The following is a 27518-nucleotide window of genomic DNA, read 5'->3' on the forward strand; positions in this document are numbered from 1 at the left end:
ATTGAGTGCAGCACTTTCACAGTGTCATCTTAGGATTTCAAATAGCTCAACTGGAATTTCATCACCTCCATTAGTTTTGTTTGTAGTGATGCTTCCTAAGGTCTACTTGACTTCACACTCCAAAATATCTGCCTCTAGGTGAGTGAGCACACCGTCATTGTTATCTGGGTCTTTAAGATCTTTTTTGTATAGATCTCCTATGTATTCTTGCCACCTCTTCTTGATAGCTTTGCTTTTGTTAGGTCCATAGCATTTCTGTCCTTTATTGTGCCTATCTTTGCATGAAATATTCCTTTGATAACTCTAAAATTCTTGAAAGGATATCAAGTCTTTCCCATTCTGTTGTTTTCCTCTATTTTGTTTGTTTGTTTGTTTTTGCATTGTTAACTTAAAAAAAGGCTTTCTTATCTCTCCTTGCTGTTTTCTGGAACTCTGCATTCAAATGAGTATATCTTTCCTTTTTCCTTTTCCTTTCACTTCTTTTCTTTTCTAAGCCATTTGTAAGGCCACCTCAGACAACCATTTTGCCTCTTTGCATTTCTTTTCTTGGGAATGGTTTTGATCACTGCCTCATGTACAATGTTAAAAACCTCCATCCTTAGTTCATCAGGCACTCTGTCTATCAGGTTTAATCCTTTGAATCTATTTGTCACTTCCACTGTATAATCGTAAGGGATTCAATTCAGGTCATATTGAATGGCCTAATGGTTTCAATTTAAGTCTGATTTCTGTCAGAATGTTCTGCTTATGTTTTCCCTAAGGGGTTCATAGTATCTGGTCTTACATTTAGGTCTTTAATGCATTTTGAGTTTATTTTTCTCTATCGTGTTAGAGAACATTCTAGTTTCATTCTTTTACCTGTAGGCATCCAGTTTTCCCAGTGTCACTGACTGAAGAGATTATCTCATCTCCATTGTATATCCTTGCCTCTTTTGTCATAGATTAATTGACCGTAGGGGCATGGGTTTATTTCTGGGCTTTCTATTCTGTTCTGTCAGTTTATATTTTTGTTTCTGTACCAATACCAAAGTGTTTTGATGACTAGGTTGTTTCTTGTATAGTTTGAAGTCAGGGAGCCTGGTTCCTCCAGCTTCCTTTTCATCTTAGGACTTTTGTTCTAATTTGTAGGAAAATGCCATTGTTAATTTGACAGGAATTTCACTGAATCTGTAGATTACCTTGGGTAGTATAGTTATTTTGACAATATTGATACTTTGAATCCAAGAACATGGTGGTTCTTTCCACCTTTTTGTGTCATCTTCAGTTTTCTCCATCAGGATCTTATAGTTTTCAGACTACCATCTTTTGCCTCCTTAGATAATTTTATTCCCAGTTATTCTGAGTTTCTTGATGCAATGGTAAATAAGATTATCCTTTTAATCTTTCTTTCTGATCATTTGTTGCTAGTGTATAAAACAAGAGACATATGTATTGTGTATCCTGCAACTTTAATGAAATCATTGATGAGCTCTAGTCATTTTCTGGTAGTGTCTCTAATATTTTCTATGTATAGTATCATGTTATACACATACAGTGTCAACTTTAATTCTTCTTTCTAACCTGAATTTATTTTTTATTTTTTTCTCTGATTATCATGGCTAGGATTTCCAAAAAACTATGTTAAATAATAATGGCAAGAGGGAATATCCTCTCTTATTTTTTTATCTTAAAGGAATTTTTTTTTTTTAATAATTGAGTATTACATTAGCTCATCATATAGTGCCTTTTGGAAAAGGCAATGACAAGCCACTCCAGTACTCTTGCCTGGAAAATCCTATGGATGGAGGAGCCTGGTAGGCTGCAGTCCATGGGGGTGGTGAAGAGTTGAACATGACTGAGCGACTTCACTTTTACTTTTCACTTTCATGTATTGGAGAAGGAAATGGCAACCCACTCCAGTTCTTGCCTGGAGAATCCCAGGGACGGCAGAGGCTGGTGGGCTGCCGTCTATGGGGTCACACGGAGTTGGACACGACTGAAGCGACTTAGCAGCAGCCGCAGCAGCAGCATACTGCCTTTACAATTTGGAGGTAGATTCTCTCTAAGCCCACCTTCTTGAAACTGTTTTACCATAAATATGTGCTGAATTTTGTCAAAAGTTTTTCTGCATTTATTGAGATGACCATATGGTTTTTATTCTATGATTTGTTAATATGGTTTATCACATTGTTTGATCTGCAGATATTGCAATCTCTTGCATCCCTTGGATAAATCCCAATTGATCATGCTGTGTGATCCTTATAATGTATTGTCAGATTTGGTTTGCTAGTATTTTGTTGAGGATTTTTGTATCTATGCTCATCAGTGATATTAACCTGCTTTTTTTTTTTTTTTTTTAATGTCAGGATGATTTTGACCTCATAGAATGAGTTTGGGAACAGTCCTTCCTCTGCAATTTTTAAGAAGAGTTCCAGAAAGAGCCTCTAGAATTATTTCATATTCTTTCTTCATTAACTATAGAATGGCTTAATGGATGGCTTTCTCCAAACCTATTACTATATACTTAATGTCATCACAATATTCAGTTCAGTTCAATTGCTTTGTTGTTTCCGACTCTTTACGACCCAGTAGACTGCAGCACGTCAGGCCTCCCTGTCCATCACCAGCTCCTGGAGTTTACTCGAACTTATGTTCATTGAGTTGGTGATTCCATCCAACCATCTCATCCTCTGTCGTCCCCTTCTCCTCCCACCTTCAACCTTTCCGAGCATCAGGGTCTTTTCAAATGCAAAGGTCAGTTCTCTGCATCAGGTGGCCAAACTGATGCTGAAGTTTCAGCTTAAGCATCAGTACTTCCAATGAATATTCAGCACTGATTTCCATTAGGATGGACTCGTTGGATCTCCTTACAGTCCAAGAGACTCTCAAAAGTCTTGTCTAACACCACAGTTCAAAAGCATCAATTTTTCGGTGCTCAGTTTTCTTTATACTCCAACTCTCACATGCATACATGACTACTGGAAAAGCCATAATTTTCACTAGATGGACCTTTGTTGGCAAAGTAAAGTCTCTGCTTTTTAATATGCTATCTAGGTTGGTCATAACTTTTCTTCCAAGGAGCAAGTTTCTTTTACTTTCATGGCTGCAGACACCACCTGCAGTGACTTTGGAGCCCTCCAGATAAAATCTGTCACTGCTTCCATTGTTTCCCTATCTATTTGCCGTGAAGTGATGGGACCAGATGCCATGATCTTAGTTTTCTGAATGTTGAGTTTTAAGCCAACTTTTTCCACTTTCCTCTTTCACTTTCATCAAGAAGCTCTTTAGTTCTTCTTCACTTTCTGCCATAAGTGTGGTATCATCTGTATATCTGAGGTTATAGATATTTCTCCCAGCAATCTTGATTCCAGCTTGTGCTTCATTCAGCTGAGCGTTTCTCATGATGTACTCTGCATATAAGTTAAATAAGCAGGGTGATAATATAGAGCCTTGATGTACTCCTTTCCCGATTTGGCACCAGTATGTTTTTCCATGGCCAGTTCTAACTGTTGCTTCCTGACCTGCATACAGATTTCTCAAGAGACATGTCAGGTGGTCTGGTATTTCCATGTCTTTCAGAATGTCCCACAATTTGCTGTAATCCACACAGCATTAATGGCTTCTTTAAAAACAAAAACAAAACTGTCTGAAACTACCATATTAATCACAATATTTTATGTATACTTCATACCCAGTCCCTTAATATTTAATATATTTTGCTAAAATATTTATTCCACATCTATAGCTACTTTTATGCCACTTAAGTTGTTATTACAAACATGTTAAAAGCTTAAAATGCATAAGCCCTTTCTTTTTTTTTTTATTTTGATTATATTTATTTATTTATTTATTTTTTATTTTTTTGTTAGTTGGGGGCTAATTACTTCACAACATTTCAGTGGGTTTTGTCATACATTGACATGAATCAGCCATGGAGTTACACGTATTCCCCATCCCGATCCCCCATCCCACCTCCCTCTCCACCCGATTCCTCTGGGTCTTCCCAGTGCACCAGGCCTGAGCACTTGTCTCATGCATCCCACCTGGGCTGGTGATCTGTTTCACCATAGATAATATACGTGCTGTTCTTTTGAAACATCCCACCCTCACCTTCTCCCACAGAGTTCAAAAGTCTGTTCTGTACTTCTGTGTCTCTTCTTCTGTTTTGCATATAGGATTATCGTTACCATCTTTTTAAATTCCATATATATGCATTAGTATACTGTATTGGTGTTTATCTTTCTGGCTTACTTCACTCTGTATAAGGGGCTCCAGTTTCATCCATCTCATTAGAACTGATTCAAATGAATTCTTTTTAACGGCTGAGTAATATTCCATGGTGTATATGTACCACAGCTTCCTTATCCATTCATCTGCTGATGGGCATCTAGGTTGCTTCCATGTCCTGGCTATTATAAACAGTGCTGCGATGAACATTGGGGTGAACGTGTCTCTTTCAGATCTGGTTTCCTCAGTGTGTATGCTCAGAAGTGGGATTTCTGGGTCATATGGCAGTTCTAGTTCCAGTTTTTTAAGGAATCTCCACACTGTTTTCCATGGTGGCTGTACTAGTTTGCATTCCCAGCAACAGTGTGAGAGGGTTCCCTTTTCTCCACACCCTCTCCAGCATTTATTGCTTGTAGACTTTTGGATAGCAGCCATCCTGACTGGCGTGTAATGGTACCTCATTGTGGCTTTGACTTGCATTTCTCTAATAATGAGTGATATTGAGCATCTTTTCATGTGTTTGTTAGCCATGTGTATGTCTTCTTTGGAGAAATGTCTGTTTAGTTCTTTGGCCCATTTTTTGATTGGGTCATTTATTTTTCTGGAATTGAGCATCAGGGGTTGCTTGTATATTTTTGAGATTAATCCTTTGTCTGTGTCTTCATTTGCTATTATTTTCTCCCAATCTGAGGGCTGTCTTTTCACCTTACTTATAGTTTCCTTTGTAGTGCAAACTGGTCAGCCACTTGTAAAAGAATGAAACTAGAACACTTTCTAACACTATACACAAAAATAAACTCAAAATGGATTCAAGATCTAAATGTAAGACCAGAAACTATAAAACTCCTAGAGGAGAACATAGGCAAAACACTCTCCGACATAAATCACAGCAAGATCCTCTATGACCCACCTCCCAGAATACAGGAAATAAAAGCAAAACTAAACAAATGGGACCTAATGCGTAAGCCCTTTCTATTAACATTCACTTAATGTTAATGCTTTCCAAAACACTTATGGAAAGCACCTCACATTCAAAATTGTTCATGATTCACCCTTATAATAAGTTGGTGATTAATCAAAAGCAATATCAAAATTACTGTGCAGCATATGCTGAGAATCTAAGCATAAGTTTACAGTATGCTCCATAAATTAAAATTATGGTTTGATTGAACATGATTTCTATCTTATAGAACCCCCTTGGATCTTCCTTTCTATTTTCTTGGTTACCACACCAATGCTAAGACAAAAAGATGGACAACCAGGTTTGTTTCTTTTTCTTCTTCTTTTTTTTTCCCTCTCAAATAGTAGACACTTGGGTCAAACTTAATAACTGGACAAATGTGAAATAAATTGTTTGGAAGTATTAAGGTATCCCAAAATACTGCTATAAGTCTGGCTATAAACAACAAAATAGGTAGGTACTTATAATACAAAGGTGAATAGGATATGGCCACAGTGTTTGGGGTTGATCATAGTGATTAAGGTAGACATAAAGTCAGAATGAAGCAGTACTTAGTATCATAGTTATAAATATACAATGTGTGTGACTACACAGAACTAGAAGGAAAAGAGTAAACTTCCCCAAGAAAGTGGAGACTAGATTCAGAGAGATGATATTCAAGCTTGGTTTTGAAAAATAAATTAATGAAAATAATTTTCTGGTCAGTTCAAAAATGTCTTCTCTTGAATATATTTAAAACAGAATAGAGAGAATAGAAAAGAAAACTAGTAGGAGATACATTGAATAGTTTTGCTGGTATCAGAAATAGGTTTGAGTGTCCCACTAAGCATTTTATTCTACTGCCAAGGGAGTGCAATTCAGTTTTAAAGTATATGACTAACATGCTTGGAGCACTGTGTTTATATTTATGATAACTTGTAATATGGAGGACGATTTGTTTTCCAGAGGGAAGACAGATCAAAAGCAATAATGTGAAGATAAACGATAAGGCATAAATGAGATGTAATCAACAGATGCATATGATGTATGATGTAGACATATTTTGATGCAGGTATTAGGTTAATATGAAATCATGAAAACATTACTTGAGAAATAAAAGAGAAATATGTTGGTGAGTAAGAAAAAATAATAATCATGTTTTTTCTTGCCTGAACAATGCTCATTGTTCTTTATAATGTTGGTGACAGTAACAGAAATGAGAAAAATAAAAAGTGCAGGACATTCGTGTAAGAGGAGAGTCTACTTGTTGGAAACTGTTAGATTTGTGTGCCAAAGCTAGTGACATTTCATTTATCACAGTCATTCCCAAGTGCTCATCCACTTTGGACTTATTGCTTCCAAAACTTTAAATGTTGAATCTGTAGTGAAATAATTGACTATGTGACGATGTATCATATCATGTTTTAATGTCAAACGGACAATATGAGCAATGAGTATTTATCAACATTTCAAATGTAACTGAACAGTGAGGCCACTGTTTATTATTATTATTTTTAAACATCTTTCAAACACCCAGCATCCACATTTTTTTTTTCTCTTTTAATGATGTCTGTATTGGGATCAGGCTGACTTTGAGAGCCAAAGGACTAGAGACTATTAAACACCTTTGTGATCAAAGATGAGGGGGTTAGCTCAACATATCATAAATACAAGACTGGGTTTCTCAACTTCAGTTATATTAAAGTTTTGCCATAGATAATTCTTTACTGGAACAGATGTCCCAGTATTAGAGGGTGTCTGGCAGTATCCCTCGTCTCTATCTTTTGAATGTCTGTATCATTCATCTATAGTAGTGACAACCAAAGTATCTCCAGACATTGCCCAGTATTACCACTGAGAAAGAGAAAGTGAAGTCACTCAGTCTTGTCCAACTCTGCAACCCCATGGACTGTAACCTACCATGCTCCTCCATCCATGGGATTTTCCAGACAAAAATACTGGAGTGGGTTGCCATTTCCTTCTCTAAAGGATCTTCCCAACTCAGGGATTGAACCTGGGTCTCCTACATTGTAGGCAGATGCTTAACCTTCTGAGACACCAGGGAAGTTGCCACTGAGTAAAGGCAACATTAAAACAATACCTTAATTTGAAAGCTGCACCAATGATGTAACCCATCATATGTTCTACCACCAAATATTGAATTTCAAAGTAAAAAGCTGTAAACAAAATTACAGAAGATCTCATAAAGTTAACATTAGTCAAAACTAAATCATGAATATATGCGGATATTTTTTAGATTATTTGCTCATCAGTAAATATGTTGATTTAACCCTTTTGTTCATCTATCTATTCACCTGAATCACTGGCACACTTAAGTTCTGCTATCTTTCTCGAGTAGTCACAAATCCATGTTTTTTGTTTTTTAATCCATAAATCTTTGGGGTAAGTATTCTTAACTAAGAATATCTTGTTTCCTTTTTCAAATAGATTTTTACAAAGAATAAATTCAGATTAATGTGAACATTCTAATTCTCTTAATTTACACATCGGTAAACAGTAACTTGTTTTCTCTTTATCGGGTAAGAGGAAAGTGGTAAAATTTGAGAAACTGTGCATGACTAAACTCTCTCCTAAGAACTTTGATTTTTTTTTTTAATTTTTTAAGGTATAACATCTAAATTGCCTAATTTGAAAGTGGAAGAAATGAATACTTTGAATAAGAAATAACTAACTGGATCGTAGACTAACCGTGGCATGAAAAGGTGAAGGGCTGTTCATTCAATTTAAAAATCAATTGTCCTGCATACTCAGTCTACTGGAGTTTTACCACAAAAGAAAGGAAAAGAACAAAACTTGAAAAGTAGGGGGAAGCTATGGGCAACATGGCATAGAGGAAACAGCATAGTTTTCAGATCTTCTGTTGTGGAGCTGAATACTGTGGGCATGCTGGTTGCCAGGACAAGTTCCTGGGCCTGTTGGCTGCAGGACCTGCATTGTAGGGGGCTGCTGGTCCACTGGTAGGGATGGCAGCTGGTGGTGGGTTTCAGGGGGTGAAGTTGTATGTACCAACCTGCTGGTGGAGAGCCAGGTCCTAGGGAAACTGGATTCACATCTTGAGGATGGGGTACAATGGCTGATACTGGCTAACTGATGGTGCTGTGTCCCTGGCTTGCTGCTTGCAGGGCCCAAGTGAACCCAGGACTTGTACTGACTTGCTGGTGGACAGAGCTAGGTCCTGGAGCATCTGGCTATGTCAACTGAGGCAGTTTTGGCTGGGGCTAGCCCACTGGTGGGTGGACTCAGGGGAGCCCTAGGCTGATGATGACCTGCTTATGGGTATAAGCTCCAAGCCTTAATAGGCTGGAGAGAGCTCCAAATGGGGTTTACAAGCACCAGTGTTTTTGTGGTTATATGACCTTACTAAAATGACTGCTACCAGCATCTCCATCCATAGGGGAGTCCTATTTGCCTACTATAGCTTTAAGAAGTCCTCAAAGATCAACAAGAGGATCGGACCCAGACTATTTCAAATTCCTGCCACTCCACTACCACTCAAAGAATGTGAAATTTTGCATACACTCTGTAAGAGTGGTGTTTCTATTTCCTAAAGCTCTCCAGCTATTCCATACATGAACCTCGCAGACCTCAAATTTCAACGTTCTGGAGGCTCTTCTTTCTTGTGCAGGACTCTCAGGCTGGTGAGCCTGATATGGGGCTTGAACCCTTTGCTCCTTGGGGAGAACTTCTGTAATGTGATTAAATGTGATTTTTTTTTCTTTTTATGGGTCACCTGCCTTGGGATATAAGATTGGACTATACTGCATCTATTCCTTTCTACCCACTTTATTTAAGTTCTTTATATTTTTATTTTGGAAAATATATTTTCCAGTCTAGAGATTGTTATCATAGATAATTTCTCTGTTAATAGTTGTAATTTTGATGTCCCCATGGAACGTTCATTTAAATATGAATGACTGTATGAAAAAAATGAATGAAAGGTATATTATCTTTGTGTATGTTGTTGTTGAATTACTCAGTTGTCTCCAACCCTTTGCAAGTCCTTGATCTGTAGCATGCGAGATTTCCCTGTCCTTCACCATCTCCCGGAATTTGCTCAAACTCATGTCCATTCATTCGATGATGCCATTCAATCATTTCAATGTCTGTTATCCCCTTATTATTCTGCCTTCAATAATTTTCAGAATAAGGGACTTTTCCAGTGAATTGGCTCTTCATATCAGTTGGCCAAACATTTGAGCTTCAGCTTTGGTATCAGTCCTTCCAATGAATATTCAGGATTGATTTTCTTTAAGATTGACTGGTTTGATCTCTGTGCAGCCCAAGGAATTCTTAAGAGCTCAAAAGCATCAATTATTCAGGGCTCAGCCATCTTTATGATACAACTCTCACATCTGAACATAACTCCTGGGAAAGCAATAGCTTTGACTATATGGAACTGTAATGTCTCTGGTTTTTAGTACACTCTCTATATTTGTCATAGCTTTTCTTCCAAGGAGCAAACCTCTTTTACTTTTATGACTGAAGCCACCATATGCATTAATTTTTGGAACCCCCCCCAAGATAATGTCTGTCACTATTTCCATCATTTCTTCATTTGTTTATCATGAAGTGATAGGACCGGATGCCATGATTATTGCTATTTGAAAGTTTAGTTTTGCTGGGTCATATGGCAGTTCTATTTTCAGTTTTTTAAGAAATCTCTACACTGTTCTCCGTAACGGCTGTACTAGTCTGCATTCTCACCAACAGTGTGAGAGGGTTCCCTTTTCTCCACACCCTCTCCAGCATTTATTGCTTGTAGACTTTTGGATAGCAGCCATTCTGACTGGTGTGCAATGGTACTGCATTGTGGTTTTGATTTGCATTTCTCTGATAATGAGTGATGTTGAGCATCTTTTCATGTGTTTGTTAGCCATCTGTATGTCTTCCTTGGAGAAATGTCTGTTTAGTTCTTTGGCTCATTTTGTGATTGGGTCATTTATTTTTCTGGAATTGAGCTTCAGGAGTTGCTTGTATATTTTTGAGATTAATCCTTTGTCTGTTTCTTCACTTGCTATTATTTTCTCCCATTCTGAAGGCTGTCTTTTCACATTGCTTATAGTTTCCTTTGCTGTGCAAAAGCTTTTAAGTTTCATTAGGTCCCATTTGTTTACTTTTGCTTTTGTTTCCAACATTCTTGGAGGTGGGTCATAGAGGATTCTGCTGTGATTCATGTCGGGGAGTGTTTTGCCTATGTTCTCCTCTAGAAGTTTTATAGTTTCTGGTCTTACATTTAGATCTTGAATCCATTTTGAGTTTATTTTTGTGTGTGGTGTTAGAAAGTATTCTAGTTTCATTCTTTTACAAGTGGTTGACCAATTTTCCCAGAACCACTTCTTAAAGAGGTTGTCTTTTTTTCTGTTGTACATCCTTGCCTCCTTTGTCGAAGATAAGGTGTCCATAGGTACGTGAATTTATCTCTGGGCTTTCTATCTTGTTGCATTGATCTATATTTCTGTCTTTGTGCCAGTGCCATACTGTCTTGATGACTGTAGCTTTGCAGTAGAGTCTGAAGTCAGGCAGGTTGATTCCTTCAGTTCCTTCTTCTTTCTAAAGATTGCTTTGACCCAGCAATCCCACTCCTGGGCATACATACTGAGGAAACCAGATCTGAAAGAGACACATGCACCCCAATGTTCATTGCAGCACTGTTTATAATAGCCAGGACATGGAAGCAACCTAAATGTCCATCAGCAGTCGAGTGGATAAGGAAGCTATGGTACATATACACAATGGAATATTACTCAGCCATCAAAAAGAATTCATTTGAATCAGTTCTAATGAGATGGATAAAAATTGAGCCCATTATACAGAGTGAAGTAAACCAGAAAGATAAACACCAATACAGTATACTAATGCATGTATATGGAATTTAAAAAGATGGTATCAATAACCCTATATGTAAAACAGAAAAAGAGACACAGATGTACAGAACAGACTTTTGGACTTTGTGGGAGAAAGTGAGGGTGGGATGTTCTGAGAGAATAACATTGAAATAAGTATATTATCTATGGTGAAACAGATCACCAGCCCAGGTTGGATGCATGAGACATATGCTCAGGGCTGATGCACTGGGAAGACCCAAAAGGATGGGATGGGGAGGGAGGTGGGAGGGGGGATCGGGATGGGGAACACATGTAAATCCATGGCTGATTCATGTCAATGTATGGCAAAAACCACTACAATATTGTAAAGTAATTAGCCTCCAACTGATAAAAATAAATGGGATGTTTCAAAAGAACAGCATGTATACTATCTACGGTGAAACAGATCACCAGCCCAGGTGGGATGCATGAGACAAGTGTTCGGGCCTGGTGCACTGGGAAGACCCAGAGGAATCGGGTGGAGAGGGAGGTGGGAGGGGGGATCGGGATGGGGAATACGTGTAAATCTATCGCTGATTCATATCAATGTATGACAAAACCCACTGAAATGTTGTGAAGTAATTAGCCTCCAACTAATTAAAAAAAATAAAATAAAATAAAAAATTTTTTTAAAAAGTAAAATACATGACCTTTAAAAAATAAAATAAAATAAATGAAAAAAAAAAGAAAGAAAGAAAGAAAGAAACTGAACAACAACAAAAAAAAAAGAAAGTTGAGTTTTAAGCCAGCTTTTTCACTCCCCTCTTTCACCTTCATCAAGACGCTCGTTAGCTCCTGTTCGCCTTCTGTCATAAGGGTGGTATCATCTGCATATCTGAGACTATTGATATTTGCCCCAGCTATCTTGATTCCAACTTGTGCTTCATCCAGCCCAGGATTATGCATGATGTACTCTGCATAGAATTTAGATGAGCATGATTATGATGTACAAACTTGATGTTGTCCTTTCCCAATTTTTAATCAGTCCATTGTTCCATGTCCAGTTTTAATGGTGGTTTCTTTAATTGCATACCGATTTGTAAGGAGACAGATAAGGTGGTCTGGTATTCCCATCACCTGAAGAATTTTCCACAGTTTGTTGTGATCTACACAGTCAAAGGCTTTAGTGTAGTTAATAAAGCAGAAGTTGATGATTTTTCTGGAATTCTCTCTCTCTCTCTGTCTCTCTCTCTTTTTTTTTTCCCCTATGATTCAACAGATGTTGGAAATTCTTCAGCCTTTTCTAAATCCAGCTCGTACATCTGGAAGTTCTCGGTATATGTACTGTTGAAGCATAGCGTGGAGGATTTTGAACATTACCTTGCTAGCATGTAAAATGAGGACAACTGTGCAGTAGTTTGAACATTCTTTGACATTGACCTTCTTTGGGATTGGAATGAAAACCAACCTTTTCCAGTCCTGTGGCCACTACTGAGTTTTCCAAATTTGCTGATGTATTGAGTGAAGCACTTTCACAACATCATCTTTTAGGACTTGAAATAGTATAGCTGGAACTCCATCACATCCACTATCTTTGTTCATAGTGATGCTTCCAAAGGTCCACTTGACTTCATACTCCAAGATATATGGCTCTAGGTGAGTGATCACACCATCATGGTTATCTGGGTTTTAAAATATTATCTGTATAGTTTGCCTTTCTATTCTTGCCACTCTTCTTAATATCTCCTGCTTCTATTAGGTCCTTGCCCTTTCTGCCTTTTATTGTTCCCATGTTTGCATGGAATGTTCCCTTGATATCTCTAATCTTTTGAAGAGATATCTAGTATTTCCCATTCTACTGTTTTCCTCTTTTTCTTTGCATGTTTCACTTAGGAAGGCTTTTATCTCTCCTTGCTATTCTTTGCTACTTTACATTCAGATGGGTATATCTGTCCATAGTTTCAAAGGCTACTTCATAGTCTATTTTTGCTTCATTGACTACTCTAAAACCTTTGACAGTGTGGATCACAACAAACTGTGATAAATTCTTCAAGAGATGGGAATATCAGACCACCTTACCTGCCTCTTGTGAAAACTGTATGTAGATAAAGAAGTGACAGTTAGAACCAGACATGGAGCAGTGGACTGATTCAAAATTGTGAAAGGAGTACAACAAGGCTGTCTACTGTCACCCTGCTTACTTAACTTCTATCCAAAGTTCGTGCAAAATGCCAGGCTGGATGAAGCAGAATCTGAAATCAAGATTCCCGGGAGAAGTATCAATAACCTAAGATATGCAGATGACACCACTCTGATGACAGAAAGTGAAGAACAACTAAAGAGCCTCTTGATGAAGGTGAAAAAGGAGAGTGAAAAAGCTGACTTAAAACTCAACATTTTAAAAATGAAGATCATGGCATCTGGTCCTATCATGTCATTGCAAATGGGTGGGGAAACAATGCAAACAGTAACAGACTTCATTTTTTCAGGCTCCAAAAGCACTGCAAATTGTGACTGCAGGCAAGAAATTAGAAGATGCTTGCTCCTTGGAAAGAGAACTATGACAAACCTTGGAGTGTATTTAAAAGCAGAGACAGTACTTTGCCTACAGTGGTCCATATTCTCAAATTTATGGTTTTTTCAGTAGTCATGTATAGATGTGAAAGCTGGACAATAAAAAGGCTGAGTGTTGAAGGATTGATGACTTTGAACTGTGGTGCTGGAGAAGACTCTTGAGAGTCCCTTGATTAGCAAGGAGCTCAAATCAGCCAATCCTAAAGGAAACCAACACTAAGCATTCATTGGAAAGACTAATGCTGAAGCTGAAGCTCCAATACTTTGACCACCTGATGTAAAGAGCCAACTCATTGGAAAAGTCCCTTATCTGGAGAAGACTGAAGGTAGGAAAAGGGACAACAGAAGACAAGATTAATAGAATGGCATCATCGACTGAGTGAACATGAGTTTGAGCAAACTCCAGGAGATGGTGAAAGACAGGGCAACCTGGCATGCTGCCATCTATGGGGTCACAAAGAGTGGGACATGACTGAGTGACTGAACAGCAACAACTGCATTCAATTGGGTATATCTCTCCTTTTCCCCTTTGCCTTTAATTTTTCTTCTTTTATCAGCTATTTGTAAGGCCTCCTCAGGCAACCATTTTGCCTCTTTGCATCTCTTTTTTGGGGGGTTGATTTTCATCATAGCCTCCTATACAACGTTACAAATTTCCATCCATAGTTCAGGCACTCTGTCAGATCTAATACAATGAATCTGTTTGTCACATCCACTGCACATTGTAAGGGATTTGATTTAGGTCATACTTGAATGGACTAGTGGTTTTCCCTACTTTCTTCAACTTAAATTTGAATTTTACAATAAGGTGTTCATAATCTCAGCCACAGTCAGCCTCAGGTCTTGTTTTTGCTAACTATATACAACTTTTCCATATTCAGCTGCAAATAGTATAATCAATCTGATCTGGTGATGTCCACATGGTGAGTCATCTTCTATTGTTGGAAGAGGGTGCATGCTATGACCAGTGTGTTCTCTTGGAAAAATTCCATTAACTTTTGCCTTGCTTCATTTTGTACTCCAAAGCCAAACTTACCTGTTGCTCCACATATCTCTTGACTTCCCACTTTACTTTCCAGCCCTCTATAATGAAAAGGGCATCTTTTATTTGATGCTAGTTCAAGAAGGTCTTGTAGATCTTCATAGAACTGTTCAACTTCAAGTGCTTCAGCATTGGTGGTTGAAGCATAACTTGGATTTCTGTGATATTGAATGGTTTGCCTTGTAAATTAACTGAGATCATTCTGTTTTTGAGATTGCACCCATGTACTGCATTTTGGACTCTTGTTGACTGTGAGGGCTACTCCATTCATTGCATATAGCTTTTATTAATACATGATCAGTGTTTTGGCTACATACTGGTAGCAGTATTTCAGCAACTATGCAAAACGACAGATTATAATGAGATTGAAATATTTCTTTCAAAATTGTGGAGAAATATTTTTATTGCACAAGATAGATGTAAAGCTGGATTTTGAATCTCGGTCACTTGGTCCAAATTCCTGTTCTCTGTGTTTTCTCTCAGTTATCCGAAACACATTAAATAAATAAACTCTATTTCTTTGGGTCACATCTTTAGGCTCTCTACTGAAGATGGGCAAAGAGACACCTGTAAGGAACATTATTATGCATTTAACTTAAATGGCCTCAGATAAATGAACTGCAGTTGCACACCTTAGGCAGCAGTGCCCTAGACTTAGTAATCTAGCACAAAACAGAACAAGTCAAGCAAATGACATGGTTAGAGTTTGTGATGAGACAGTAAGAAGTGAAATTTTGGTTATCCTGACCCATTTTACTACCTAAAAGCTGTGATTTCTTTCCCAAATGCTAAACGACTAATCTATAAAAACTAAAGTAGGGAATGAAGCTTAAATTCCTCAAGTGTGACACATTTTAGACTATGTCCAAGTAGGAAGTGATAATAATGTTTTCCTTTTCTGAATTTCAAAATCTAGGATTAGGATTTAGCAAGACAGCATGCCTAACCTTGAAGAACATTTATTTCCTTTCGTCTTTTGTTATATTAAGAACTTCTGTATATCCTTTAAAGAGGTATCTGAAATGATATGTTCTATCTAGGATTTTTAAATTTACTCAGGCACAGGAAGCAAAGCTGGTTCCATTGACAAGGGAAGCTCAACAGAGTAAAATAATCAGCTTTTCCTGTTTCTGACCAGATATCTCCATCCCTAGTTTGAAGGTTTCACTTTTTCCTCATTAATGTCTTAATTTTAACATGATTGACTAGGTAAATCTTTTAATTCAGATGATGATAAATAAGCACATTATTTACTTATAATTACCCAAAACTGAAAACAGCACAGATTTTTCACCCCTTGGTGAAAGGCAACAGGCGTGTAGTTCATTCACCATCAAATATCACTAAATAATAAAAGAACAAACTACTAACACACACACAATGCCATGGATTAATCTTAGTTGCATTATACTATGTAAAAGAAGCCAAACTCAAAGTCTGCATAGTTTATGAATTTATTTATAAAATATTTGGGAAAAGCAAAAGTACAGGAATAGAAAATATATCAGTTGTTGCCAGAGACTGGAGGTGGGGAGTGGTATATGGTCTAAAAATGTTTACAGAGGAATTGAGGGGAAGGTGACAGAACTGCTTTATACCATGACTGTGGTACTGGTTATACGATAGTATGTGCCTATTAGAACTGACAAAACTGCATGCTTAAAGACTAAACTTTACTGTATGTAAATGTCACTTTCATTAAGCAAAACTTAAATTTCTACAATGGAAAACAACTATATAGCCAATGAGATGGTTAAAATTAAAATGATAGTCAATGTCAAGTGTTACTGAGAATATGGACCAAGTAAAGCTCTTATTTCTCTTAGTAATATAAAATAGTACAGCCAGTTGGGGAAAAAAAAATGGTTTGGCAGTTTCTGATAAAGTTAAACATAATAATAATGACGATCCTATATGCAAGGCAGCAAAAGAGGTACAGATGAAAAGAACAGACTTATGGACTTTGTGGGAATAGGGGAGGGTGGGATGATTTGAGAGAATAGCATTGAATTATGTATGTTATCATTTGCAACATAGATTACCAGTGCAAGTTTGATGTATGCAGCAGGGCACTGAAAGTTGGTGCTCTGGGACAACCCAGAAGGATGGGGTATGGAGGGAGGTGGATGTGAGTTCAGGATGGGGGATACATGTGCTCCCATGTCTGATTCATGTTGATTATGGCAGACTATCACAATATTGTAATGCAATTATCCTCCAATTAAAATAAGTTAATTAACTTTAAAAAATAATAATATAGCCTAGAAATTTCAATCCTAGGTATTTACCCAAGTGAGAGATTTCAAATTGCAGTTTTGGGTGCTCCTGCTTATATCATCTGATATCAACATCAGTTTGCACCCAAAAATGGAGCTCTGGTTTTACTTTGACTTTTACAACGCTGTTTTCTTTAGTTGTGAGTTATAAGATTTCTTAGACCCTGGGGGGCGGGGTGGGGGCAGATTGCCAGACTTCTAGAGTTTAAGAATTCAAAGCAAGTTTAAGACCCACTCGCAAAAAAAAAAAAAAAAAAAAAAAAACCCACTGGCTTAACCAAATAGCCACCTGAATTGATGTGCTTACAGGCAAGCACAGTCTGGGCGGTGTTCAAGCAGGTCAGAAGTAGGTCAGAGAACTAATCTCCTATTTCTGAAGCCTCAGCAAGATTTCCTTCATTTAAACTTGCTTAATATGAGAAAACTGACTATGATAATGACTCTATGAATAAGGAATTTGGATCCTAATGGTGGAAAATACTTGATATTTGTTGAGACAGCTCAAAAGTTGGAAACTGGAGTCACCTGAAAGCTTGCTTACTAACTTGTCACTCATTTGTCACTTACTATGGGAAGACCATAGTATGTGGTCTTACTAAACCACTAAAACAGGAGATGACAATAGTGAACGTCAACATTCTAGGAATCAGCAAACTAAAATGGACTGGAATGGGTGAATTTGGCTCAGATGACCATTATATCTACTACTATGGGCAGGAATCCCTCAGAAGAAATGGAGTCGCCATCATGGTCAACAAAGAGTCTGAGATGCAGTAGTTGAATGCAGTCTCAAAAATGACAGAATGATCTCTGTTTGTTTCCAAGGCAAACCATGCAATATCACAGTAATCCAAGCCTAAGCCCCAACCAGTAATGTTGAAGAAGCTGAAGTTGAATGGTTTTATGAAGACCTACAAGACCTTTTAGAACTAACACCCCAAAAAGATGTCCTTTTCATTATAGGGGGCTGGAATGCAAAAGTAGGAAACCCCTGGAGTAACAGGCAAATTAGGCCTTGGAGTACAGAATGAAGCAGGGCAAAGACTAATAGTGTTTGCCCAAGAGAACGCATTGGTCATAGCAGACACCCTCTTCCAACAACACAAGAGAAGATTCTACTCATGGACATCACCAGATGGTCAACACCAAAATCAGATTGATTATATTCTTTGCAGCCAAAGATGGAGAAGCTCTATACAGTCAGCAAAAACAAGACCAGGAGCTGATTGTGGCTCAGATCATGAACTTATTATTGCCAAATTCAGACTTAAATTGAAGAAAGTAGGGAAAACCACTAGACAATTCAGGTATGACCTAAATCAAATCCCTTATGATTTTACAGTGGAAGTGAGGAATAGATTTAAGGGACTAGATCTGATAGACAGAGTGTCTGATGAACTATGGATGGAGGTTCATGACATTGTATAGGATTAAGACCATCTCCACGGAAAAGAAATGCAAAAAAGCAAAATGGCTGTCTGAGGAGGTCTTACAAATAGCTGTGAAAAGAAGAGAAGCAAAAACCAAAGGAGAAAAGGAAAGATATTCCCATTTGAATGCAGAGTTCCAAAGAATAGCAAGGAGAAAGAAGAAAGCCTACCTAAGCGATTAATACAAAGAAATAGAGAAAAACAACAGAATGGGAAAGACTAGAGATATCTTCAAGAAAATTAGAGATACCAATGGAATATTTCATTCAAAGATGGGTTTGATAAAGGACCGAAATGGTATGGACCTAACAGAAGCAGAAGATATTAAGAAGAGGTGTCAAGAATACACAGAAGAACTGTACAAAAAAGATCTTCATGACACAGACAATCACTATGGTGTGATCACTCACTGAGAGCCAGCCATCCTGGAATATAAAGTCAGGTGAGCCTTAGAAAGCATCACTGTGAACAAAGCTAATGGAGGTGATGGAATTCCGATTGAGCTATTTCAAATCCTGAAAGATGATGCTGTGAAAGTGCTGCACTCAATATGCCAGTAAATTTGGAAAACTCAGCAGTGGCAACAGGATTGGAAAAGTTCAGGTTTCATTCCAATCCCTAAGAAAGGCAATCCCAAAGAATGCTCAAACTTCTGCAATTGCACTCATCTCACATGCTAGTGAAGTGATGTTTAAAATTCTCCAAGCCAGGCTTCAGCAATATGTAAACCAAGAACTTCCAGATGTTCAAATTGGTTTTAGAAAAGACTGAGGAACCAGAGATCAAATTGCCAATATCTGCTGGATCATCAAAAAAACAAGAGAGTTCCAGAAAAACATCTATTTCTGCTTTATTGCCTATGCCAAAGCCTTCGACTGTGTGGATCACAATAAACTGTGGAAAATTCTGAAAGAGATGGGAATACCAGACCACCTGACCTGCCTCTTGAGAAACCTGTATGCAGGTCAGGAAGCAACAGTTAGAACTGGACGTGGAACAACAGACTGGTTCCAAATAGTAAAAGCAGTAAGTCAAGGCTGTATATTGTCACCCTGTTTATTTAGCTTCTATGCAGAGTACATCATGAGAAACACTAGGCTAGAAGAAGCACAAGCTGGAATCAAGATGGCCAGGAGAAATAGCAATAACCTCAGATATGCAGATGACACCACCCTTAAGGAAGAAATTGAAGAGGAACTAAAAAGCCTCTTGATGAAAGTGAAAGAGGAGAATGAAAAAGTTGGCTTAAAGCTCAACATTCTGAAAACTAAGATCATGGCATCTTGTCCAATCACTTCATGGAAATAGATGGGGAAACAGTGGAAACAGTGGCTGACTTTATTTTACTTGGCTCCAAAGTCACTGCAGATGGTGACTGCAGCCATGAAGCGAAAAGACACTTAGTCCTTGGAAGGAAATTTATGACCAACCTAGATAGCATACTAAAAAGCAGAGACATTGCTTTGCCAACAAAGGTCCATCTAGTCAAGGCTATGGTTTTTCCAGTGGTCAAGTATGAATGTGAGAGTTGGACTGTGAAGAAAGCTGAGGACCGAAAAATTGATGCTTTTGAACTGTGGTGTTGGAGAAGACTCTTGAGAGTCCCTTGGACTGCAAGGAGATCCAACTAGTCCATCTTAAGGAGATTAGTCTTAGGTGTTTAATTGGAAGGACTGATGCTGAAGCTGAAACTACAATATTTTGGCCACCTGATGTGCAGAGGTGACTCATTGGAAAAGACCCTGATGCTGGGAGGTATTGGGGGCAGGAGAAGGGGACGACAGAAGATGATATGGCTGGATGGCATCACCGACTCAATGGACATGAGTTTGAGTAAACCCCGTGAGTTGGTGATGGACAGCGAGGCCTGGCATGCTGTGGTTCATGGGGTCACAAAGTGTCGGACATGATTGAGCTGAACTGATGGGAAGACCAAAAATTTAGAAGTGGTAAAAGCTCATGCATCTAATCAATAAAATTAGTTTTGAAAAGCGATGCTCAAGAATCTAGTTTTGGACCATCCTTGGTGTATGTGCTTTCTCTCTTAGAAAAGCATGTTATGCTAATTTATGAATAAAATATATCAGTATCAGTTCAGTCACACAGTCATGTCTGACTCTTTGCAACCCCATGGACACTGGACCACCAGGCCTCCCTGTCCATTACCATCTCCCAGAGTTTATTCAAACTCACGTCCATTGAGTCGGTGATGCCATCTAACCATCTCATCCTGTCATTCACTTCTGCTCCAACCTTCAGTCTTTTCCAGCCTCAGGGTCTTTTCAAAAGAGTCATTTCTTCCAATAAGATGGCCAACATATTGGAGTTTCAGCTTCAGCATCACTCGTTCCAAAGAATATTCAGGACTGATTTCCTTTAGGATGGACTGGTTGAATTTTTGTGCAGACCAAGGAACTCCAAGGGTCTTCTCCAACACTACAGTTCAAAGCCATCAATTCTTCGGCACTCAACTTTCTTTATAGTCCAACTCTCACATCCATACATGACTACTGGAAAAACCATAGCTTTCACTCTATGGACTTCTGTTGGCAAAAATAATGTCTCTGTTTTTTAATATGCTGCCCAGGTTGGTTGTAACTTTTTTCCCAAGGAGTAAGCGTCTTTTAATTCCATGGCGGCAGTCGCCAACCGCAGTGGTTTTGGAGTAGAAAAAAATAGTCTGCCACTGTTTCCATTGTTTTCCCTTCTATTTAACATGAAATGGTGGGAAAGATGCCAGGATCTTAGTTTTTTGAATGCTAAGTTTTAAGCCAACTTTATTCCCATCTCTTTCAGAATTTTCCACAGTATATTGTGATCTACACAGTCAAGTTTTTTGACATAGTCAATAAAGCAGAAATAGATGGTTTTTTGTTTTTGTTTGTTTAACTCTCTTGCTTTTTCGATGATCCAGTGGATTCTGGCAATTTGATCTCTGGTTCTGCCTTTTCTAACAATCCAGCTTTAACATCTGGAAGTTCAGGATTCACATACTATTTAACCCTGGCTCGAGAATTTGGGGCATTACTTTGCTAGAGTGTGAGAGAAGTGCAATTGTGCTGTAGTTTGAGCATTGTTTGGCATTGTCTTTCTGTGGGATTACAATGAAAACTGACATTTTCCAGTCCTCTGGCCACTGCTGAGTTTTCCAAATATGCTGGCATATTGAGTGCAGCACTTTCACAGCACCATCTTTTAGGATTTGAAATAGCTCAACTGGAATTCCATCACCTACACTAGCCTTTTACATAGTGATGCTTCCTAAGGCCCACTTGACATTGCATTCTAGGATGTCTGGCTGTAGATGAGTGATCACACAATCATGATTATCTGGGCTGTGAAGATCTTTTTTTGTATAGTTCTTCTGTGTATTCTTGCCACCTCTTCTTAGTATCTTCTGCTTCTGTTAGGTCCATGCTATTTCTTTCTTTTACTTTGCCCATCTTTGCATGAAATATTCTGTTGGTATCTCTAATTTTCTTGAAGAAGTCTCTTGTTTTCCCCCATTCTATTGTTTTCCTCTATTTCTTTGCACTGATCACTAAGGAAGGCTTTCTTATCTCTCCTTGCTTTTCTTTGAAACTCTGCATTCAAATGGGTATACCTTCCCTTTTCTTTTTTTTTCTTTAGCTTCTCTTCTTTCTCAGGTATTTCTAAGGCCTCCTCAGACAACCTTTTCGTCTTTTTTAATTTATTTTCTTGGGGATGGTTTTCATCACTGCCTCCTGTACAATGTCACGAACCTCTGTCCATAGTTCTTCAGACACTCTGTCTATCAGATCTAATCCCTTGAATCTATTTGTCACTTCCAATGTTTAATTGTAAGGGGTTTGATTTAGGTCATACCTGAGTGGTCTAGAGGCTTTCTCTACTTTCTTCAATTTAAGTTTGAATTTGGCAATAATAAGTGCATGATCTGAGCCACAATCAGCTCCTGGTCTTATTTTTGCTGATTTTATAGAACTTCCCTATCTGTGGCTGCAAAGAATGTAATCAATCGAATTTCAGTATTGACTATCTGGTGACATCCATGTGTAGAGTCTTCTCCTGTGTTGTTGGAAGAGGCTGTTTGCTACCACCAGTGCATTCTTTTGGCAAAACTCTGTTAGTCTTTGCCCTGCTCCATTCTGTATTCCAAGGCCAAATTTGCCTGTTACTGCAGATAACTTGACTTCCTACTTTTGCATTCCAGTCCCCTATAATGAAAAGGACAACTTTTTGGGGTTTTAGTTCTAGCAGGTCTTGTAGGTCTTCATAGAACCATTCAGCTTCAGCTTCTTCAGAAATATTGGTGGGGGGAATAGACTTGGATTACTCTGATATTGAATGGTTTGCCTTGGAAATGAACAGAGATCATTCTGTCATTCTTGAGATTGCATCCAAATACTGTATTTTGTACTCTTTTGTTGACCGTGATGGCTACTCCATTTCTTCTAAGGGTTTCCTGCCCACAGTAGTAGATATAATGGTCATCTGAGTTAAATTCAACTAAAGTTCTCTGATTCCTACCATGTCGAAGTTCACTCTTGCCATCTCCTGTTTGATAACTTATAACTTACCTTGAATTATGGACCTAACATTCTAGGTTCCTATGCAATATTGCTCTTTTCAGCTTTGAACTTTACTTCCATCACCAGTCACATCCACAACTGGGTGTTCTTTTCCTTTGGATCTGTCTCTTCATTCTTTCTGGAGTTATTTCTTCACTGATCTCCAGTAGCATATTGGGCATCTACTGAGCTGGGGAGCTCATCTTTCAGTGTCCTATCTGTTTGCCTTTTCATACTGATCATGGGGTTCTCAAGACAAGAATACTGAAGTTGTTCCCATTCCCTTCTCCAGTGGACCACGTTTTGTCAGAACTCTCCAGCATGATTCATCCATTTTGGGTGGCTCTACATCGCATGGCTCATAGTTTCATTGAGTTAAACAAGATTGTGGTCCATATGATCAAATTGGTTAGTTTTCTGTGATTTCAGGCTGACTTAGGGGGAATCTGGGCCTTCTTCTGATGGGTGGGGCCATGCTGTATAAATCTTTAGAAACCAATTTTCTGTGGACAGGTGGGGCTGTGTTCCCTCCTGTTATTTCACTGGGGCTAAACGGTACTCCTTTTCCTATTTGGAAGCAGTCTGTTGTTCCATGTCCAGTTCTAACTGTTGCTTCCTGACCTGCATACAGGTTTCTCAAGAGGCAGGTCAGGTGGTCTGGTATTCTCATCTCTTTCAGAATTTTCCACAGTTTATTGTGATCCACACAGTCAAAGGCTTTGGCATAGTCAATAAAGCAGAAATATATGTTTTTCTAGAACTCTCTTGCTTTTTTGATGATCCAGTGGATATTGACAATTTGATCTCTGGTTCCTCTGCCTTTTCTAAAACCAGCTTGAACATCTGGAAGTTCACGGTTTTGCTGAATCCTGACTTGGAGAATTTTGAGCATTAATTCAGTAGCATGTGAGATGACCTGACCTGCCTCTTGAGAAACCTATATGCAGGTCAGGAAGCAACAGTTAGAACTGTACATGGAACAACAGACTGGTTCCAAATTGGAAAAGGAGGACATCAAGGCTGTATATTGTCACCCTGCTTATTTAACTTATATGCAGTGTACATCATGAGAAATGCTGGGCTGGATGAAGCACAGCTGGAATCAAGATTGCTGGGAGAAATATCAATAACCTCAGATATGCAGATGACACCACCCTTATGGCAGAAAGTGAAGAGGAACTAAAAAGCCTCTGATGAAAGTGAAAGAGGAGAGTGAAAAATTTGGCTTAAAGCTTCACATATAGAAAACTAAGATCATGGCATCTGGTCCCATCACCTCATGGGAAATGGATGAGGAGACAGTGGAAACAGTGTCAGACTTTATTTTTTGGGGCTCCAAAATCACTGCAGATGGTGACTGCAGCCATGAAGTGAAAAGACACTTACTCCTTGGAAGGAAATTTATGACCAACCTAGATAGCATAGTAAAAAAGCAGAGACATTACTTTGCCAACAAAGGTCCATCTAGTCAAGGCTATGGTTTTTCCAGTGGTCATGTATGGATGTGAGAGTTGGACTGTGAAGAAAGCTGAGGACCGAAAAATTGATGCTTTTGAACTGTGGTGTTGGAGAAGACTCTTGAGAGTCCCTTGGACTGCAAGGATATCCAACCAGTCCATCATAAAGGAGATCAATCCTGTGTCCTCATTGGAAGGACTGATGCTGACGCTGAAACTCCAGTACTTTGGCCACCTCATGGGAAGCGTTGATTCATTGGAAAAGACCTTGATGCTGGGAGGGATTGGGGGCAGGAGGAGAAGGGGACGACAGAGGTTGAGATGACTGGATGGCATCTCCGACTCGATGAGCATGGGTTTGGGTAGACTCCGGGAGTTGGTGATGGACAGGGTGGCCCGGGGTTCTGAGATTCATGGGGTTATAAAGAGTTGGACATGACTGAGTGACTGAACTGAACTGAACTGAAACTATGATGTAGATAATGAAGATAATGGCTACCTCCTTCAAAATTTCCCTTGCATGCACTGTTACACTCAGTGCCCTCAACCATGGAGCAGGTCACCACCAACCCATGCCTCCGCCAGAGACTCTTGGACACTCACAGGTAAGTCTGGTTTAGTTTCTTGTGGGGACAGTGTTCCTTTCTCCTGGGTCCTGGTGGTCACAAGGTTCTGTCCAAGAGTGTTTCTTCCCAATCCTGTGTAAGTTCTGGTGGCTCTGTGATGGGTTAATAGAGACCTCCTCCAAGAGGGCTTATGCTCAACCCAGGTCTACTGCATCCAAAGCCCCTGCCCTGCAGCAGTCCACTGCTAACCCACACCTCCTCAGGAGACAAACACAGTTTTGTCTCAGTCTCTGTGGGGTCTCTGACTCCTAGTGCACACAAGATATGTTTGAGTCCTCTGAGCATCTCTGGCAGATATGGGGTTTGATTCTAAACACAATTTCACCCCTCCTACTAACTTGCTGGGGCTTCTTCTCTGCCCGTGGATGTGGGATATCTCCTCAAAGTTGCTCTAAGCATTACACGTCCACCACTCCAGCACCTACCATCTGGCTGGGGCTTCTCTGCCCTTGGACGTGGGATATCACCTCACAGTCACTCCAGTGTCGAAGAGCAGACATAGGGTAAAATATAAGAGAAAGTGGGGCAAAATATAAGAGAAAGGTAAATCTGAGGAGAAACATTATAGTCACACCAAAAGTTAAGGAGCTGAGTCAGTTGACTTGGAAGCTGATAAATGACAGCTAGCAGTTAATCAATGTTGATGTTCAACAAAATTCTAGCAGGCATTGTTAACAAATAATGAATATCGTCTTGGCTTTCTGAAAAGCTTATGGATAAACAAATTCTTCTAGAAGGCTTTTAGAAGAAGAAATTTTGCATAAACCTGGGTTCGATTCCTAGGTCAGGAAGATCTGCTGGAGAAGGGAATGGCAACTCATCCCAGTATTCTTGCCTGGAGAATGCTATGGGCAGAGGAGCCTAGTGGACTCCAGTCCATGGGTCACAAAGAGTCGGATATGACTGAGATGACTTAGCATGTGTGCGTGCACACACACACACACACACACACACACATACACACACACACATATGTATACATATATTCCTTTCTTTGGGGAAGCTGAAGGCCAAATCTGGCTAAGAGTTATTATTTCTATCCTCTTGTAACTGTGGTAAACAATGAAACCTGGAAATTGCAAAGGAAATTTGTATGATAAATTTGACAACATTAATATATTTGCCTAAATATTTACTTTTGTTCTTTTGTTAAAAAAAAACAAGTGTTTGGAATTTTACTAACAAACGTTCAAGTTTCTTAATAGTGTGACATTAACCAAAGGAAAGGAAAAGTTTTATTTTCAAATCTTTATTCCTCAAGTAAATGAATTTAACTGAACCAAAACTGGAATTTGCTCAGCTTATTCTCTGGAGTAAATGTGCAGGTACTGTTTATTGATGCCATTTTAAACCTATTACAAATAATGTGTGAAGCCAGAACCCATAATTCCTTATCTGCTCAGTTAGTTAGATATTTAATTACATTATAGCAAATGTAATATGTTATTCCTGGAATTGAGGCTAGTTGTCACTATCATAGAATTGTGCACTTCTTTCTATTATTCATTTTTTATGGCATTCATTTATTTCATAAATATTTAATTTCTTACTTCATGCTAAGCATAGAAACATGATTCACTAAAAAGATAAATATTAGTAAAATTTGCTAATAGTAAATACAGCGAATAAAGAAGTTTCTGACTTCATGTATCTTTCATTCTACTTTGTGATTAATTTCCACTAAAACTGTAAGGAGTTGCTTTTGATTTAGAGTATACAAAATATATTTAAACCAACACTCTTTATAAGAGTTTATGGGTTACCACCGTCTAGTCAAAGCTATGATTTTTTCCAGTAATCATATATGGATGTGAGAGTTGGACTATAAAGAAAGCTGAGCACTGAAGAATTGATGCTTTGGACCTGTGGTGTTGGAGAAGACTCTTGAAAGTCCCTTGGACTTGTAACCAGTCCATCCTAAAGGAAATCAGTCCTAAATACTTTTTGGAAGGACTGGTGCTGAAGCTGGAACTCCAATATTTTGGCCACTAGAAGCAAAAAGCCAACTCACTGGAAAAGACCCTGATGATGGGAAACATTGAAGGTGAGAGGGGAAGGGGACGACAGAGGATGAGATGGTTGGATGGCATCACCAACTCAATGGACATGAATTGGAGTAAACTCTGTGAGTTGGTGATGGACAGGGAGGCCTGGCATGCTGCAGTCCATGAGGTCACAAAGAGTCAGACATGACAGCGACTGAATTGAACTGAACCAATTAAATTATTTCCCCCAATTTAGAATCACTGTTGGGGACTTCCTTGGCAGTTCATTGGTTAAGACTCCAGTGTTCCAGTGCAGGAGACATGGGTGTGATCCCTGCTCAGGAACTAAGATCCTGCATGCAATGTGCATGGCCAAAAGACAACAAATAAATAAAAATAAAAAGAATAAAAGAAGCTTTAGAATCACTGCTTCTCTCTGATGCCAAAATCTTTTCTCCTTGTGCAGCAATGCTGAATAGAAATGCAGAGACAGAGTTCAGAGGGAAAAAGAGAGTTGTTTTATTCTCTGCCAGGCAAAGGGACACAGTAGGCTAGTGCCTCAAAAACTGCTCTTTTCCTGTGGAATACGGAGAGGTTTATCTCCTAG

General features: G+C 38.7%; 1 long non-coding RNA gene across 1 annotated transcript; it reads left to right on the plus strand.

Annotated features, from left to right (window-relative positions):
• The first annotated feature begins 568 nt into the window (after positions 1-568).
• On the plus strand, positions 569-14427 carry LOC122693358. Its single transcript, XR_006340887.1, has 3 exons — positions 569-668; positions 10557-10561; positions 14275-14427. It is a non-coding gene; the product is annotated as an uncharacterized LOC122693358 (long non-coding RNA).
• Positions 14428-27518: the final 13091 nt, after the last annotated feature.

This window comes from Cervus elaphus, chromosome 5 (genome assembly GCF_910594005.1).
Source record: "Cervus elaphus chromosome 5, mCerEla1.1, whole genome shotgun sequence".
Lineage (NCBI taxonomy): Eukaryota > Metazoa > Chordata > Mammalia > Artiodactyla > Cervidae > Cervus > Cervus elaphus.